The sequence below is a fragment of the Clytia hemisphaerica genome, unplaced genomic scaffold (genome assembly GCF_902728285.1).
Source record: "Clytia hemisphaerica strain Z4C2 unplaced genomic scaffold, Clytia hemisphaerica genome assembly, whole genome shotgun sequence".
Lineage (NCBI taxonomy): Eukaryota > Metazoa > Cnidaria > Hydrozoa > Leptothecata > Clytiidae > Clytia > Clytia hemisphaerica.
Window position 1 is genome coordinate 165,698 of NW_027103890.1, and position 20,119 is coordinate 185,816.

A 20,119-nucleotide genomic window follows, 5' to 3' on the forward strand; every position below is an offset into this window, starting at 1 on the left:
GTGTCAATCTATAAGTGGTAGAAGTTAATGCGAGGGAAAACGGCAAAACTGTTGTTGAAGTTTATATCAAAATCTTACTGTAAAATAAATTTGTATCAAGTTTGGTTGAATACTGTACAATGGATTTGAGTTTTGATTGATTAGATATATAACTCAAAAGACAAACTTTTTTATACAGTGCCAGACTCCCACTCAAAACAATTGATTCATTTTCAATCGATGACACATCGATAACAAATTAATTGACTGGATATCGATTGGTTCTGGTACCGTAACTTGGTCTAACGTCGACATCCCCAGGGCCCACGCCACCGGGGGGCCATGCCCCCCCCCCCCACTTTTTTGCAAAGTAAAGCAACTCCTCAGACTCTATATTTATTGGCCCCCCACTTTCAAATTCATGGCGTGGGCCCTGATCCCTCTTCTAATTCCGACACCCTTCTTTACAGATAGGAATAATAGGAAGGTTGGGTATGGTGGCCCATGAGAGCCAAGTTAAATTGTTTTGACATTTTTATAAAAAAAATTCAAAATAATTTACTTTCCACATTCACTTTTGCAATAGCTTTTAATTTAAGTTTTGAACTAAATTTTCATTTCAAATTTAAAACGGGTTTGTTTTCAAAAACGATTTCCAACTCAGCCCATCGAGGCCATGTCATTTTAAAATCAATTTTAATTTTTTTTAAATGAATTGATCTGACAGCCCATTGAGGCCATTCATAGAAATGAGTAAATTTCAACAGATAAAGTTTCTTTTGATAATGGAACGAACCAGTTGTTTGTTTAAGGGGGGGGGTCACATTGGGTTTTCCTCGGAGACAAAAAATTTGAAGCATATGGCGGCAACATGAAAGGGGTTGGAAGTAAATAAAACTTCCCTCCTATTACACTCTTTTTTTTATAAAAAACAGTAAATTTTTGCTGAGGCTCGGCTGTTCTTAATTTTTTGGCACTTTGAGCCTTGAATTGTTCTTATTTTGTTCTTATTTTTTCTAAGGTAAAAAACAAGTTTTGGCTATTTACTTTACTATTTAGAGGATTTTAGAAACCAGTGATTCTTTTTGCTATAACTCTCTAACTTCTGCCTCTCTACTGTTCTTAAATTGTTCTTATTTTTTGGCATTTTTGAGCCTCATTGTTCTTATAAAATTGTTCTTATATAAAAAAAAGTGTATTTCCTCTCTTCTCAACATTTTTCCTTTCATGCTCGCATGCTGCATATTAAGAAAAAATTCGACTCTTTATTTACACATCAAAACAAAGGCTCTTTCATGTTGCCCATTGTTTGATGAATAATTTTGTCTGCAAAAAGAAGTAAAATTTTCAAGACAATACAACCCACCAGCCAAACAATGAACAATAGAAAGGAAAAGCACTGTGACGGACAAAAAATCTCTCATTTATGGTACTTTAGAACACTGGAGTAAAGGATACCATTTTATACTCTCCTACACATTTGTAAAAAATGTTTGGGTCTAAGCACTAAGTTGTTTTGGCCTTGATGGGCCGTGAACTGTAAACAAACCAATAAGTAACCATAGTAACTTCAATCTTTTAAGCCTGTAGGGGTCTGGAGACAAAGCTGTCTTTGGCACTGATGGGCTACGTGAGAAAAGTGATTTTAAAAATAAAAAACAAAATGCTTTTTAAAATGATATCGAAAAGTAAATGAGAATTAAAACAAAATTTAAATCATTTGTGTGGCCCCCGTGTGGCCTTGCTGGGTCGTATTTTAAGTTGTTTTTAAAGTCATTTTGAAAACGAAATTACTTTTAAATTGATTTTGAAATGAAAGTTAATTTAAATTGTAAAATGAAAGTTATTTTCATTTATAAAAAAAATATTTTTTTGAGTTTTTCAATAAAAAATTACTTGGCACTTATGGGCCACCATAGTTGGGATCACCTTGGGGATCACTTATAGACAAAAGGTATTTTCTTCTCTGATTGCTAAGCAAAGAAAAATAGTTTCCATCAGCGATTCTGACCTTCCAATTATTCCTATCATTAAAGAAGGATGTTGAAATTAGAAGAGGGATGTTCAGAAGCAGCCAACGAGCCCATTTCCCCGAAATATCTGTTTCCCTTTTCCAGGAGAGAGCTTTTTTTGAGAAATGGGGAAACAGATCCGATTTTCTAGGAGAGACCTTTTCCTTAAAACTATCTGTTTCTCCGCTCCAGCTGATGACGTCATCAGAGAGAAACATATCAATATTTCTTGGAGATGACATAATAAATTGGATTGGGAAACAGATATCTGTTTCCAAAAAAGATGATATTGCATTGGAAACAGATTGAACTTTATGGAGGAAACAGATATCAATAACAAAAAGAAAGGGAAACAGATGAAAATTTCCAGGAGAGGGGAACAGATATCCTATTTGGGAAAACAGATCAAAATTTTAATTCTGAAAATTGTGGAAACAGATCAAATTTTCTAGGAAAGATACTTTGAGATTAAAAATTTAGGTTTTGCGGAGAAACAGATCTTCATTTCTAGGAATAAGATTTTTGAAATATTCGGCCAACAGATCAAATTTTCCAGGAAAGCTATGTCTGGGAAACAGATATTTAAAAAAAGGTCCTCGTTGGATGCTTTCGGATGTTGACATTAGACCAACGTACAGTAATTGATAGGTATTCGATGATGTTATGCTATCATTCAAATCCAATCAATGATCAATACTCAAAATTTTCTAATGGGCTTCATTACCTATATATCGAATATTGGAACAAATTAATTGGTTATTGATCAAAAAAAGAAATGGAAATCAATCAAATTTGATTGACCTTCTCCGATTTCCTACTATTCAATCAATAAATTCTCAAAAAATATATAACTCCACCTCTCAATGATATAGATGCAAGGCAAGTAACAGCAGTAATAAAGTAGCAGTAGCTTTAAGGTAAAACATTTTTGCAGATAAAAAATTGGCCTTAAAAATTTTAATTTAAATTTCCATAAAATTTAAAATATTTATGTAATTTTCCAAATTTGTGCTCAAAAGTATGTAGATACTTTGCCTAAAATTCTCAGCACCAAGTCATGCTAAAGTAGAAAGTTTTCTACCGTTGGAATTGGACAGATATATTAGAGGTCAACAATCTATATGAGTAAAAGTTTGTGAAATATTGTTTTCTGATTTATCTACAAGGTGTAAACATTTTAATATTTTTGTAAATAGTCAAAGATATATATTGATATGTAACTTGGCCACACTGGGACAGTTCCCATTTGGGTAACAATAAAGCTCTAGCCCCTTTCTATTTTGCATTCTTTTAATGGTGAAGGTGGGGGAGCACTTAGGTATAAATAGGTACCAGGTATGTGCTGATGTTAAGGTTCTGTTTTTGACCTTCCAAGTCTCTGAATTATTTAAGGTTATTAGAAGGTTAGAAAATTTTTTGAAAATGTGCTCTAAGAGCCACTTTTCCGCCTTGTCTCTGTAAGGGTAACTTTATTTTCTGTTAGAGCCGGTTTTTCTCAGGTCCAATTGACATTCTTCAACCCTAGTACTCTCGGGTTCCTAATAGCCACCCCCCCCCCGCTAATTAATTTTTCCAACCAGGACATTCTTATTCCAAACCCCCCGCTTATTAATTTTCGGATCAATTTTTGTGAAATGTTTTACTTTAACTTTTGAAACCTGACTGGTTGGATGAGTATTCAGTGAAGAAATTTTTTGAAAAGAGCTTTCCAACTTAAAATAATACCCATTTTTGCAGACTTTTGCCTTTTTCTTTGATTTTCTCAAAACGCGTTTCCGGGGGTTTGCATTCACCTTGTCAGAAATATCTTAGGATTGAGAGTAGCTACAGACTTGAAATTTTCAGGGAAGTTTCCTTACATGATTGTGTATTGAATGAATGGATTAAAAAGTTTTAAAATGGTTTCCTGATTTTTAATCTCAAAAAAGCGTTTTTTTCAGTTTCTTACCCCCTGGAAAAAAATTTCAATTTTTTTTTTCACTCATTCCAGACCTTTTCTAAATATTAGTCATTTAAAAAAAAAACTAACTTCATAGGTCAAGCCGACTATTCAGAAAACCTGACACAAGCAAAATAAAGTATTTTACCCCCTGGCTGATTTTACCCCCGTCTTTGGTTATTTTTAGAATTTTTTTTTATTTTTAGAAATGTTAATAGTTGATATACATTTCCTGAAAATTTCATTACGAAATGTAAAGAAGTTCTTGAGTTATTGCAAAAAATGTGATTTTTTGACTTTTGAAATCTGGCGGTAGACTACCACCTTAAAAAGAAAAAAGAGAATTTGTGAGACTTTTATTTTGTGCCACGACAGGTAAATATACGAGAAAAATTGAAAAAACAAAACTCGTTTGATCACCTTATGGAAACCGATAAGAGTTATAAAAGTTACATATATACAAACTGTCTGAATGATAACAAAAGCGATACGTAAAAAATGCTTATAGATTAAAAAAAGCTTACCAGCAAAGATTTGTTGTGCTTTCCTTAGTATCTGCTAAACGATGTACTTCTGCAATCCCGTCTGCAATGAACTCTCCGATACCCCAGATCTTATATATAGAGATATTTATGAACAATGAACCCTTTGTATGGAGTTTAAGGGGGTACAAAAGAGTGGGTGTGTATATATGTCGACGCTGCTTATCAAACTGGAATTTGTAATTGTAGGTTTTTTGTTTCGAATGGTCACGGTTACTTTCGATAAGATAATGAAAATATTGTAAAATGGATTAAAAGATTTAAGCACTTGTTTAATCTTGACAGTTGAAAATCATCCATGGAATGAAATATCATAATCGAACTCCAATTTAATTTCAAAGTCGATTAATTCTTTTTTCTCTAGTGTCGGTAAAAGAGTATAAGCGACTTTACACTGAAGCTTTCTACTGGCAAATCGATTAGCAAAAAGAAAGGCATTCATCATTTACGATGAAAGAACGTTATGAAAAGAGTACTTTGTATTTCATCAAAATCTTTTGGCTGCCCCACGTTCTAGGCTAAAACAAAATGTAAAAATAAACTTCGAAACTTAATCAATTTCCAAGATCTAATCGATGTTTCATCATAAAGTCTTTTAGACCAGACAGATTTGAGGTGAAAAGTTTCCCAGCTAGCTATACATTGCTAATACCCTATATTTTAGGAATGGAAAGGTAAATGGGTTCTAGTGGTGGTAATCGATCACCGCAAGCGACCTTCAAATAGGGGTGTTTTTTCTCAAAATTAAATTTTATAAGGGATTTTGCTTAGTATATGTAATCACATGATAACGAGTGCAATTTTCGAATTGTACCAGTTATTTTGTGATTACGAGCTAATTGCACAATGGCTTTCACTATTTTTTCCCAGTTAGGAAAGAAATTACACAGAGATTTTTATATTTTTCTCTTCTCTTTCTCTTCGAAATTTATTTTGTGAGCAAGAAAATCAATAAACAACAATAAAGGGCTACTTAGACTACACAATATATTGACGGACAATATTCGACAATATGGTTTGCGGACCGTATTGTACGAAGTAAACAACTGGTACTCTATTATACAAAGGAATTTTCTTTCTGTAAACAATCCCCCTTTATTGTTGGAATATTGCAAATCGAGCTGACAATATATTGCACACACCTTATTTCAATATATTGTCGACATTCAGCAATATATCATCAATATATTGCCTGACAATATATTGTGTAGTGTATGTAGCCCTTTATTGTTGTTTATTGATTTTCTTGCTCACAAAATAAATTTCGAATGCAATTAAAACATTCGATGCAAAATAAAATGTAAGAAAGAATAATAAAATAATTTTGTAAACATTGGCGTGGCATTGGAGAGTGTGATTAACGATTAATTGCCCTCTACAGGATGCAATTCGCGATTAATTGCTCTCTTTGAGGGAGTGCCAAACAAGAAAAAATAACCCATCGTGCGATTACAAGTAACAGCACGATGTACGCTAGGCTAAATCACCGATGCAGAGTAAATTGCATTTGCTACGGTAAATGGATCTAGGGATATTAAAAAGAATCTCCAAGAAAAATTGACAACTGTCCGATACGGGTCTAAACTTGAACTAAAAAATGTTTCAAAAGAAAAACACGTGTTATAAAAAATAAGTACACGTGACCTATTACTACAACGTGACGTAGCTTTAAAATAAAATGTTATATAATACAGATATTTCAGTCTAGATCTAGACTATTAATTCCACATAAAAACGGCATACCGGATAAGTGGGATGGGGGAACCTGGAACCTAAAGTGGGAACCTAAATGAACACCTGAAAAGTGGGATGGGGGGACCTAAGTGGGAACCTAAATGAACACCGGAAAAGTGGGATGGGGGAACCTAAGTGGGAACCTAAATGAACACCGGAAAAGTGGGATGGGGGAACCTAAGTGGGAACCTAAATGAACACCTGAAAAGTGGGATGGGGGAACCTAAGTGGGAACCTAAATGAACACCTGAAAAGTTGGATGGGGGAACCTAAGTGGGAACCTAAATGAACACCTGAAAAGTGGGATGGGGGAACCTAAGTGGGAACCTAAATGAACACCGGAAAAGTGGGATGGGGGAACCTAAAGTGGGAACCTAATTTTTTATCTTTTTTATTTATTTTTTTTATTTTTTTTTTTATAGCAATATATTTCGCACGTCTATTGACCTCCTATGGAACAGAACTTTTGATTTTACATTTTATAAAGTTTTTTCTCCCTTTCTTTTATCAAACGCTCTTTGGAGACTTGTAAGGATGGTGCTTCAACAATATCTTCTTCTAGATCATTCCAAGGTTTCACACTTCTGTAAAAAAGAGAGTTGCTTTGGTAGCCTCTCATACCGTCATTAGCAAAGCTCCTTTGAAGCTCGTAATCATGCTGACGTCGTGGTCGTGTTCGAGGAGTAAATTTCTCTGATCTTATAGACTCGTCATAAATGTGGAGGTTCTTGAAAACTTCCACCATATCACCAACTTGCCGCCTGGTCTTTAGGCTAGGTAGATTGATGAGTCGTAGCCGATCTTCGTATGAGTAGTTTCTATAGCAACTAACTAGCCTTGTAGCTCTTCGTTGGCGCCCTCGATTGCATTGATATGTTTGATTAGCCTTGGAGACCATACTACATGTGCATATTCCAAATGGGGTCTGACAAATGCAATGAAAAGCGTTCGAAACATATCTGGTGAGAGAAATTCGAAGCTCCTGCTAATCAAGCCAACGATAGAGTTAGCTTTCTTAATTTTACTGAATATATGGGCTTCAAAGGTCAGGTCACTATCGATTATCACTCCTAGATCTTTTTCTTGGTCAACATGTTCTAGAACAGATCCTGATAGGGATGGACATATTTGATGTTCCAAAATTTACCCAGTGTTAAAACATGACACTTGTTCGGATGAAATTCTAAAAGCCGGACTGGCTTTGACCAAATTTTAAACCCTTAGAGTGCACTTATTCTCATTTTTACTAATTTCCACCCTTACAGTGTACTTTGGGAAGCTTGGAAAAAAGGGCCGCACGTACGGTAGGTCGTTTACCTTGAGTGCCCCCCCCCCCCGTGGATCTATGCTTATGTGTATTGAAACGTGGCAAGCCGTGCAATATGTTCTATTTTACTATCAAACATTTTTAATTAATGAAGTGTATTCACACGCTGTACTGTTTGGTTGGTACAGAAAGAAAAACGAGCTAGAATCCGTTAAATGCTAAGCGACCCCAGCCCTGACTCGAAAATTGGAGCTGCTAATAAAAAACAATGTGTATTGCATCAAGAGTGAACAAAAACTAGATCGTAAATAATGTTTTACTAGATTCTGTATTCAAGCAAATTAGATCCGTGCAAAAGAAAGAAGAGGCTCTAAGTTATCCATCGAGCTATGAACGAACTTCTAATTCCTTCTAGATTTGAAGATATTACGGTTTAAAGTTTAAAGTCAATTAAGTCAATTTACTAAAAAGAACCTTTCAAAAAGATGCACTATAAAACTGCTGATAAATAAACATACTTTTTTGAGCTAATTGAATAAATAAATTCCCTTTGTTTTATTTTCAACATTATTGTTTGCGAACCGTAATGTAAAAAGTAAATAACTGGTGTTCTTATTATGATAAAAGGTTTTTTCTTTCCTTGCATATAATATCTTTCTTATCTTTATGTATTTGTTTTTAAAGAAAAATAATAATAATAACAAATTAGGTTCCCACTTTAGGTTCCCGGGTTCCCCCATCCCACTTTTCAGGTAAAAAATATGTGCACATGTTTTCAAAATTTTCAAAATTTGAAAAGTAAACACAAATCGCCATTTTCAATAGACCTATTTATTTAAACATAAACGAATTCTTCTTAAACTACGATAAGACTTGCTATCGAGCAAGTCTTATTTTTCGCTTATGTATTTGTTTTTAAAGAAAAATATTTCAATTCTATCAATAATTAAACAACTTAGGTTCCCACTTAGGTTCCCCCATCCCACTTTTCCGGTGTTCATTTAGGTTCCCACTTAGGTCCCCCCATCCCACTTTTCCGGTGTTCATTTAGGTTCCCACTTAGGTTCCCCCATCCCACTTTTCCGGTGTTCATTTAGGTTCCCACTTTAGGTTCCCAGGTTCCCCCATCCCACTTATCCGGTATGCCCATAAAAACCACTACAGAACATTATACAAAGAAGCGAAAAAAAAATAGAATTCTTGGGAGACAAAAAGGAATCAATAGTCTAGTGACATTCCTGAATTTCTCATTTATTATGGATAAAACATTTTTTTCTTTCTTTTATCTAAAATAAACTTTTGTACAGAACATAATGAAGAAGAAAAATTTGATATGAAAATCATGAATTAAAAGTTTTTGAACAAGCCGCAAAGAAAACTTTCTAAAAATCCGTAGCGCAGAATTCTGCGCTATTTGCCTGAGTTTTTCCAACCTCAAAATCGTCAAAAAGTGAGCAATGTTTCCAGACCATTAAACTAATTCCGTACGGCTTTTTTATTTTATTTTCTATTTTCTAATGGGGTTTTAATGCTCTGGAAATCGAGACTAGGGATATCTCCAATAATCTTATTCCTTGCTGTCATTTGTTTTCGTCCAGCATTTTATGATTTTTAGTTCCAAAATATTGTTACCATGATTACAAGAAGTCAAAAAGATTCAAGTAAACCTACCTTAAGGGAAGAAATTTTCGCGGAACAAATTTTTGCAGAATTTAATTTTGCGGTTTTTTGGCAAAAAAAATCACCCCTACAATTGGTCTTTTTAGGGCAAAATAGGGCTTTTCGTAGACATAAAATGTCCTCAACCACGAAATTAAATTCCATGAAACTTGCGAATTTTCAACCTTGAGCCGCGAAATTAAATTCCGCCAAAGATTTCTTCCCTTAAGGTAATTCAAATACATATATTCACCATGTTGCCTCGAAGAGAAATTGATCTGTTGTCGTTGAAAATTTCTGATGTTCAAAATAAAAAAAAAATTAAATTAAAAAACAAATATGATTGTAAAGTTATTAGCCATTATATGCTGCCTACAAATAGAACTCCCAAGAAGCTTTTCTCAGTTTGTGATTCGAGTAGATGTCAATTGAAGGAGAAATTTGCTATGATCGATAATTTTACCAGTTCTTGTACTATGATAGATTACGACTGTGTTGTTCCACCGGGCACTAACTAAGATCACTTGTAACAGCCCTAATGTTAAATATTTCTTCACTTGCGCAACTTGTCGTCTTCAATACGTTGGTGAGACCTGCACAACAGTTAAATGCTCGTTTCATTGGACATAGAGCTGGAATAAAAAATCCTTCAAAATTTGATAAATCATTTTAAGTCTGTTACGTTGCTCTCACTTAACTTAACTACCTGTAACTACTTTAATCGGATTAACTTTCGCGAGAAAAAGTTTCGCGAGGTTAAAAATTCGCGAAATATTGCGTATAACTTTCGCGAATACACCTATTTCCTATTAGCAGATTCATGCTAAAGTCACGAAAAAACGTCGAGTAAACAAACTTTTGATTGGCGGAGGCATGCAAAGATTACCTCATACTCTGGAAATTTTGAAAAATATGCTTGTATATGCAATATTTCAGCCAATCAGAGACTTGCTCGACGTTTTTCGTGACTTTTTTACATGAATCCGCTAATAGGAAATACGTGTATTGGAGCTATCCTAAAATTTTGCGAGATAAACTTTAGCGAATGAAGAAATTGATTAAAAAACAAACCACCAAACCACAGAACCCAGCCAACTCCCAAGGGTCTAGTTCTCACCAGGGCCATGCAATTGTGAGGATTTGACCATTTGGAAGTGGCTCAATAGCTCCAGAGGTCGAGAAATTAGGAATTGGAAATGGAATTGGAAAAGTTGCAAAATTTAGCGAGATAAACTTTCGCGAATGAGCAATTTTAGATTTTTCGCGATACAAACTTTCGCAAAAAAGAGCAAAATTCGCGAAACTCGCGAAACTTAATCCGATCAAAGTATTCGATGTATGATCTTGCCCAACACCAATTTTCATCTCTCCAGGCATCTCTAGTCCCAGTTACCCAGTTGGCATCTACACAACTTTACAATTTTACATACTATTTTGACCAGTGATAATGTCTCGATTTCCTCTACTAATTCAATATTAGTTTCATGTCATTCTAACGTTGCCAAAGAAGAGACTAGTTTATGACCTAGTATTTAATTTAATTAAATATTTCCCGTTTTTCAAAAGGGAAATATTCGTTAAAAAGGGTTTTCTTCAGGTGGATGTTCAGATGTCAAAATGCCTTCCGTCCGCCCTGATGGTTGATGATGGCAACAAATATCATGACTCACAACTTACAACACAGTCACAGACACGGATGGGTTTTTTCATTGGCATAAATTTGGCACTGTCCTAAATTACACTTGCTTGTTGGTGAGAAAGTTATTACAGTACTGTAATAGTGCCAAAGAACAAAGATATACTAATTTACAGTTCTTATACAGAATATAACAGATTCTTTCATTGTTAATTTGTGTTGCTGGAATGCTGGGAGAGTGACAAGAAGATGATACTGGAATTTATAAAATGTGCTCAAGTTCAGTTCCTGTATAAATTGTGAAAGAGACTGAAGCATTCTTTTCCCCAAAATTGACAGATTCTTTCAGTTTATAAGTTTGGACAGAAGAGAGCTGTGACAAGGAATTTACTGACTGAAATTCATTAAAGAAGGCTCCCAGCAGTGATGACCCAAAACTATATGCGATCACACTTAACTTTCCGGTTCACAATAATCACGCATCACGTAAAACTAGCTAATAGCCAAGGCTATGATGCGCCCGTTGCAATGTTTTTCTGGGAAACTGACGTCGGTTAGTGATAACCAAGGAAACAAAAAGCAGGAGGCCCAAATAATTACAGTTTCTGTAAACCATTTCAATGACATGTTAAATGAGTCAGAAAGTTGCAATAAAATTTGCTTTTTTAAGTTTTATTTATAAGAACTGAAAGGAAAATGTGTAAAAACAAAACAATATATTTTTTTCTTAAAAATCACACAAGAAGTTTTCTTTGCCACTCCTTTATGGTCCTTGTACAGGAAAAAATAAATTTAGCAGCTTCCAAGTGTAAAACACCTAAAATCAATATACAACAACAGAACAACAAAAATCAATATTTTTTTTAAACATAATTCACTCAAAGTCATCTAGAAGAAATTTAGTTCAGTAAAACATAAATAAAATATAAAAAAAAAGATAAAATCGATTATCGATTGCAATCAATGAGTAATCTATAAAATATTGATTGCATTGATACATAGTTTATTGAAACAATTGTGAGTATATATTAATTATCTATCGATTGCGTTAATGTGTCAATTAGTTATTAAGTCAGTAAAAATCAATGGGTAATCGACGTAATGTACTTAAATTGATACTGATCGACTGCAATCGATATTTAATCATAATTGATTATTTATCAATCATAATCAATAATCGCACCATCTGGATTTTTGTCCATAATTTGTTGAAAAATACTTTGGTCTTACTTAAATCAAATTCCAGTAACACTTTATCATAATAAATGATCTAAAAGTTCATCAAACCACCCATTGTCTTCAATAGCAAATCGCAGTGGTGAAAAACTCAAACCCATGCATCAATCGCAATCGCAATTAATAACCACAAGAACTGGATTTTGTCCATAATTTGTTGAAAAATACTTTGGTCTTACTTAATCAAATTCCAGTAACACTTTATCATAATAAATGATCCAAAAGTTCATCAAATCATCCATCGTCTCCAATATCAAATCGCAGTTTGGTGAAAAACTCCAAGGCGACAATCAAAAATATGTTCCGTTCGCGCCAGCCGACTGACCAACTTGGCAGACAAAGTCAGACGAGTCAGAAAATTGTCGGAATTTTTCATCAAGCGAACGAATAAATATTAATAACTATATATACTTTGAAACCATTTTCCAAAAAAACCGACTAAATTTACTACCGACCGACCGACTCAATTTTAAGAAGATTTTTGACGCGAACGGAACATATTTTCGATTGCCGCCCAACCCATGCATCAATCAATCGCAATCACAATAATTAATAATGGATTTTTGTCCATAATTTGTTGAAAAATACTTTGGTCTTACTTAATCAAATCCCAGTAACACTTTATGATAATAAATGATCTAAAAGTTCATCAAATCATCTATCGCATCATCGTCTTAAATATCAAATCGCAGCAGCGGTGAAAAAACTCCAATGCATCAATTGCAAATCGATAATCGCACCGTCTGGATTTTTGTCCATAATTTGTTGAAAGATACTTTCATCTTACTTAATGAAATTCCAGTATACGATCTATTCATACGTTCATCACATTATCGTCTTCAATCAAATTGCAGTAAAAGCCGCCATATTTGGTGAAAATTACTTCTCTCTTCTTCTTCATTACATTTACATAGGAAATGTATACGTTAGGATACTTCATCCAATAATCCATCCATAACTTTCTCCAAGCCCAACAGGAAAATATGTTTTTTATTGCAATCAACCATCGCATCATCATGGAATGTCATGGAATCATAACAACAAACCAAAACAAAGCAAAAAATAAGTCTCACTTTTGGTAAAAAATAGTTCATAAAAATCAACGAAAACTAGAGCAAATAAAGTCTTTACACGATGCAAAAAAGATGTCCCTGATGCAAGAATTAATTTGCCAAGTTAGAGCTAATTCAAAAAATGAAACTTGCAATGCCAGCATGCAAATGATCAAAAAACTATCGCTTCGGTAGCCATCTTGAATAACCTTTTAATGAATCCGATCGGAAGAAAGATAGGAAATCGGGGAAATACTACGAAAAGTAGTTTAAATCGAGCAAGGCTCTTGTCTTTGTTAACATTAACATGCGTAAAAAAAACACAAAATAAAAAATGAATGATCGAGAACAAACATGAATAATCGAGCCGGAAAACTGAATCGTGAGATTTTCCCTAGGTACTCCTCATTAAGGCGCCCTTGACGGGCGCAATGACGAACTCATGTACAAAACTCACGAAATTGACCAAAACCGAGCGTTAGACTTGAAGAAGGAGAAGGACAGGGGGGGGGCAAGCAGTTAGTACAGAACACTATGTGTACTAACTGATTTTTGGAAAAATCTGTACCCCACCACCACCCCCTGTCACTTAGTACACCGTGTACTAACTGTCTTTGACCTTGCTCAATATATATACCACCCCCCAAAATAAGGATCCGTCTCTCTACGGTGCATTCCACCTTCCAGGTGAATTTCACCAAGGACAAGTGTCCTTACATACAAGTGTCCTTGATTTCACACCCAGGGAGGTTTTATGAGGTGTATTTTTACGTTTTTACCTGTCTTTACCAGGTTTTTACCACTAACTACTTTCAAACAAATAAAAATATAACAAATTATGGAGTAGGTCAACCGCAGTGGGGGCTGGTGGGGGGGGGGGGAATTGATGAAAATAACGAGACAAAAACACACAAAAAGAGTCATTTTCCCAGTTTTTCCTTTTTTGTAAAAAGTATAATCATATCTCTCGATGAAACTGAGGAAAAAAGTAGTTTTAACCAGTTTGTAACCTAGTTAAAGTGACAATAATGACTTTCCAGAAACATTTTTTAGACAGAAAACACAGCATGTTTGTTCAGCAACTTATCCACCATCTTTAGATAATTTTCTATCTTTACCGATTATGGATCGGATGATCGGATTACCAAAACAAAACAAAAAACGTTCGAAAGTTCGAAATTTTCAAATTTGAATGTTTTATTTTGAATATTTCTAAGAGTTCTAAGAGTTCCTAGAATTGTAATGTCATGTGTCAAGCTGTTAAAAGGTATTCCTGACTGTCCTAGAAAGAAGATACATAAAAAAGATAGAACCATAAACCTCTCATAAACTAATAACAGTAAAAATCTGAGAAATCTAGTTTAAAATTCTCGTTTTGAAAACAGTTAATACACCTTTTTTCTTCCAAAATTCTGTATACACCACCCCTTTTGGCAGTTAGTACACTGGTGTACTAACTGCATTTTGAAAATTTGAAAAATGGACCCACCACGGTACTAAGTGTCATGGGTGTCGTGTACTAACTGCTTGCCCCCCCCCCCCCTGAGAAGGAGAAAAATTACCGTTTTAACAAATATTTCCTTCTGGAAAGGAAATATTTAAAAAAATCGAAAATCCTCAACCCCCAAGAATGCAGGGGGTCGCCACTGTGAACTCCATTCCCTAAAAAAAGTCTTCTTTTACTTTAATGGGATTAATTTTCGTGGTCCTGCTCATCCGCCAAATTTTAAGATTCCTCGGAGACTTAATTTCGCGGATGGGGTACACGTCTTCTTTTTTTTTAAGAAACTAGTTTTACCAAGCAGCCTCAATGTTTCTTAAGAAATTGGCCTTTTGAGCCTTAAATGTTTCTTACATGTTTCTAAACTTTTTGACATAATTAGCCTTGATTGGAAGGTTCTTATAAAAAACCGAATTAAAAAATGTTATTTTCTCATTCTCAGCCTCAGCATGTTTCTTAGTTTTTAGGCATTTTGAGCCTCATGTTTCTTAAAAGTGTGTTTCTTAAAAAAAAAAGACGTGTAATATTTTCACTGATTTGTGCCACTTTTACTGCCAAACTATGCATGTTAGTTGTGAAATACATATTTTTTAAAAAGAAAAATGAGGCTCAGAATACCTAAAAACAAGAAACATGCTGAGGCTGAGAAAATAACATTTTTTAATTCGGTTGTTTAAGAACGTTTCAATCAAAACAAATGTTCGTTTTTTTCTTTGCATGAAAATAGGTAGACTATGCTTTAGTCTAATAGTGTGGTCGTGTTACAAAAGTACAGGCTGTTTGCAGAAAAAAAATAATATATAGCTGAAACTTTCTCCAGACCTTCTCTATAGGATGCTTATGCCTCAGGAAAAAATCCCCTAAAATCCCACTGGTGAAACATCCCTTTTTTGGGCAATTTCTTTTTTCCCCAGGCAAAACCCTAAGGTCAAAAATTTAAAACTCTTTTTGAGACAACATCATGTATACCATTCGAAAACTCTCAAAAAATTATATAGAAGACTTTTAGACGGGTATAGCCGATTTCATTACCCTAACTCGAGATAATTCACGCAGAAGGTGCAATTTTTGGTCAATTTTAGACCAAAATGTGGCGAAAAGTGGAACTTGCGCATGAAACATCTCGAGTTAGGTAATGAAATCGGCCATACCCGTTTAAAAGTCTTCTGTATAGTTTTTTGAGAGCTTTCGAATGGTATACCTTATATTATCTGAAAATGAGTTTGAAATTTTCAAAACATTTCGCCCTTAGGGTTTTGCCTGGGGAAAAAAGAAATTGCCCAAATAGGAAATGTTCCACCAGCGGGATTCTAGGGGATTTTTTTCCTGAGGCATAAGCATCCTATAGAGAAGGTCTGGAGAAAGTTTCAGCTATATACTAGTCATAGCTTTCACTAAATGCCCCCACTGAAAGGTCATGTCATGCACTTATAAAGCTTTTAATGCTTTAAAGATTTATAAAGCTTTTAATGCTTAATAGATTTATAAAGCTTTTAATGCTTTAAAGATTGAAACATAAAAAATAATCAGGAATAATTAATTGATTTGATTATTGATTGATTTAATTATTGATTGATTGATTGATTGATTGATTGATTGATTGATTCTCTATTGCTACTTTGCCTAATAAACAATAGGCAAGAGGATACTGCTGATAAAATTTATCAAAAAGTTCTGCGTCATCTTAAATAGGGCGAAATAGAAACCAATCCTAGCTTAGGCCAGGACTCCACTTGCCTACGCTGTGATTGCACTTCTCAAGCAAAATCTTTTATGTTGTTGGTCAAAAGAAAAATAAAGGAATGCCATTGTGGTCCATTCAGACGTACAGTCGAGAAAAGTTGAAATGCGCCTAGTTTTTTTCAAAGTGCATAGTACTTTTACATGATGCAATCTTTTCTCCAAGCTGAAAGGTGATGATCGCAGCGCAGACAATAGACCTTTTTTCAAAGAGGCCACCCTGTTGAATAATTATGTAGTCCAGCAGAAAAACAATGATAAAACCATGCATAATTATTACAATATGCATGATACAGTAATTATGCATGGCTATATCATTGTTTTTATGGCTGGAGTACATAATTATTCAACAGGACATCCTCTTTGAAAAAAGGTCTATTACGTAGGCTATCACAACTGAAAAAGTTGAAAATGCGCCTATACAAACTTTTATCAGGTTTTCCAATTAGATTTACCACACTGAACAAACAGTGAAAACACTCTAAGTTAGTGAGGTAAATCTATCAAAGTTTGTTTTCATATACACACATACATTCTACTTTTTTGTACTTTGCCGGTATCTTGTCTTACCAAGTTAAGAAAGACATTCCTGAGTTACGACCATATAATGTTCTTTAAAGCTCAAGAAGATCTATAAACAATGAAGGTAGTTATTAATAAAATAACAGACAAAGATAAATTACAGATTGAACAAAAATATCAACAAATGTACATTTGAAAACTTGAGCAAACTTCTTCAAGGATTCCAGAAAAAGAATTGAAATCATTGCTGAAATGAACTTCTGACTAAATTACAGTATTTATTCAGTTTCAAAGACAAGAAACAAAATTAGCCATACAAAACACTTTTTCCAGTCAAAGACGAAAGAATCATAATAACCAGTGATCATCATAACCAGTCTGCCATTTTGTTTGTTTTGATTTGCAAATGTAATATTGTAACTCGTGTTATGGTGTAATTATATACTTTTTCTATAATTTGCATTTATAACACTCGCTTCAGCTTTTCAATGCTAAAATCAAAACTAATGAAATGTAATATATAATAATGGTAATAGTATATAACGTAATATGAAAATGTGTATAATATTTACCGCTGTATAATTTACCGCCATATTTTTGCGGAACATTTAATTGGCCGGAAATCAAATTACAAACAAAAACGCAAAGATTCGAGATTCCAGTCCAATATCTATGCGTGAAGCTATGAGTGCCTCCTCGTCGCTGCGCTCCTGCGGGGGCAATTATTTTTTTCCTGTAAATTATGCTAAACGACCCCACTATAAGACGAGTTTCATCTAAGAGGAACAAACGTGAAGACGGGAATTTTTTACGGGGATGGCTGTTGTCTTAAGGGCTCTGACCATAGTGAATTTTTCATAATTGCTGTGTTTAAAATGTGTTTTCTGACTGATGTAACCAACAAAACTATGGCATGTTATACATTTTCTGTTCAGACAAACTATTCTTGAATCTGAAAATTCAAAAATTGCACTGAAAAAAATTGACAAAGAAGAAAATGAAGACATTTGCGAGGAAGAGTATTTCGACTTTGAAGAGCTTAGTTTCGGCGAAGAAAAAACAATTTTAAAAAATTTTCGCAGTAGATGGTGTATCTTTTACCGAACAATAAAAATTTTTGCGGAAAATTATTGTAAATGCTTCTTTGTCTCGAAATCTTCAAAATAGTAGTTTTTCATCAATTTTTCATCTGGATTTTGCTTAAAAAAACAGTCATAACTTTTGACATATCGGTTTAGAAAAATTTTCCGCAATTTAAAATAGTTCAATTCTTTGCGGACAGTGTAAAGAAATTTTGAAACAAAAAAATTAATTACCCATTAAAACTAAGCACTTTTTGTAAAAGGGGGTGATGCAACATATTATTAACATCTTTTTAAAGTTCATAACGTCATTTTTGCAATTAAATTCTTAATTACTCTTAAGGGATTCGATTAAAAAGCAATTTATAAAGGCAATTCTTTGTTAAAAGTGTTAAGGAACCTGAAATATAACTTTTTTATTCAATTTTGGACTATGGTCAGAGCCCTTAATAAGGATTATAGCCTGGGGTCTATAAACCCGAGCCAAATTGAAATATCCGATTAAATTTGAGAGATGGTCAAAAATCGACTTTCTCGCCCGAACTCCAATCCAAATTTCGAAAAGCGAGGAAATAAGCTTAATTCTCAATAGATTTCAACCATGATTGTAGTACATAGTACCAACAGAGGGGATAAATCACTCGAAAAATTATCGTACACCTCTACAAAAAGTTTCTTGAATGGGCAGATGGGAGGAGCAAAATTTGTGGGCGGTTGGCTTTTTTGAACAGATTTGGGCGCCCGAAGGCGGTGGGCGTTTTTGTCGGGAAAAAGTCAAAACTAAAGTTTGAAAAAAGTCAAATGAAAATTCAAAAACTATCGTCCACCTTTTTTCAAGTGGTTTACCCCTCGGTACCAACTCTTTTTGGAGACCTCTTAATATTAAAAGCCAGTTACCAAGGTTTTTTAAGCATTAATTAACATTTTCAGCCCGGCGGACGAGTATAGTCGTCGAGCATACGTTCCGGCGGACGAGTATATACGTTTTTTTGACATAGTGATCTTCTAAGCTATATTTCTCCAATTGGCTTCTTTGCTAGCCGTAGAAGTAAAGAGAAACGGAAAGTAGAGGTTCTAAGGTTTCTTTTGATATATGGTGATGTAATGTTTTGATCACGTGGTGAGGCAGCAGATTTCGGAGAAAAGGTAGAGAAAAACACTGAATCAAGATGGCGACCAAGAAATGGGTTTTTCAAACTTACTGCTAAAGTTCTTGGATTTTTTGACTGGTTTAGGCCACTTTTCTTCATGGAAACATTGTTTTTATAATGGCAAAACATCCAGTAAGTATGTCTTATATTTTGTGTTTTGTTTTTAGCATAAAAATTTCATTTATTTGTCATTTTGACCACTTTTCTCGACAAACCATCGGTGTCGACCCAAACTTACAGTACTTTTTACTTTTTATTCAGGTTGGAGCATGGAAAGTGGACAAATTCAATGCAAAAGTGTTTTCTACACCTTATCTATTTCAAAGGAGCACCAAAGAATTTGAAAAGCCTGGATTTATGTTGAATTGCACTACTTCTTCCGCTCCACCAGCAACGGTCGATCGATCCCCGAAATTCTTGGCTCATAACGATGTCCTGATTACAGCTTATATGGATCAAATTGATGGCAGGAACCACATAACAGCCACATGGAATTATTATGATGACATTTAGCATTCCTTATGGGCAAAAGAGACTAGATTTGATAGCAATGAGTTTGCTTCAAAAGGCTTACGGTTTTTGGAAACTTTGCAACTGTCGCCCATTATGCCATCTAGTTTCACGGTAGCCGATACCCTTCAAAAGCTTCAGGAGCTAAGAATACTGGCTGAAAGTGTTGTTTAGATAGTTGGGGAATACTTTTACACCATTTTTGATGTTGTAGCTGCTTCTGGAAACACATTATCATCAAAATACTTCAAAATTGTATATATTAGATTTTTTTAGCCGAAAATCGTGATTTTTGGCAAAAGTGACCGGTAATTGGGAGGCTGGTGTGACACATACAGATTTTTCTGGATGCTGATTTTTGGTATATTACTTCAAAATGATGTATAGATTGATAAATAGCCAAAGACAGATTTTTTAATTAACTTCCCCCCCACTTTTTTTTGCTCTAGAAGTGAAAAATGCAAAAAAAGTGACATTACCGCAAAACGTGAAAAAAAAATGTGGTTTACGTGATGCTACCATTTTTGTTGGGATATTTTATTTGGATTGGTACTTGG

The 20,119-nt window shown here is 34.3% G+C and overlaps 1 protein-coding gene across 1 annotated transcript in view; it reads left to right on the forward strand.

The window, feature by feature from the left end:
• The window catches only part of LOC136808574 (all trans-polyprenyl-diphosphate synthase PDSS1-like), a 176,056-nt gene that overhangs the window by 25,255 nt on the left and 130,682 nt on the right, over positions 1-20,119 (forward strand). The window lies entirely within an intron of this gene.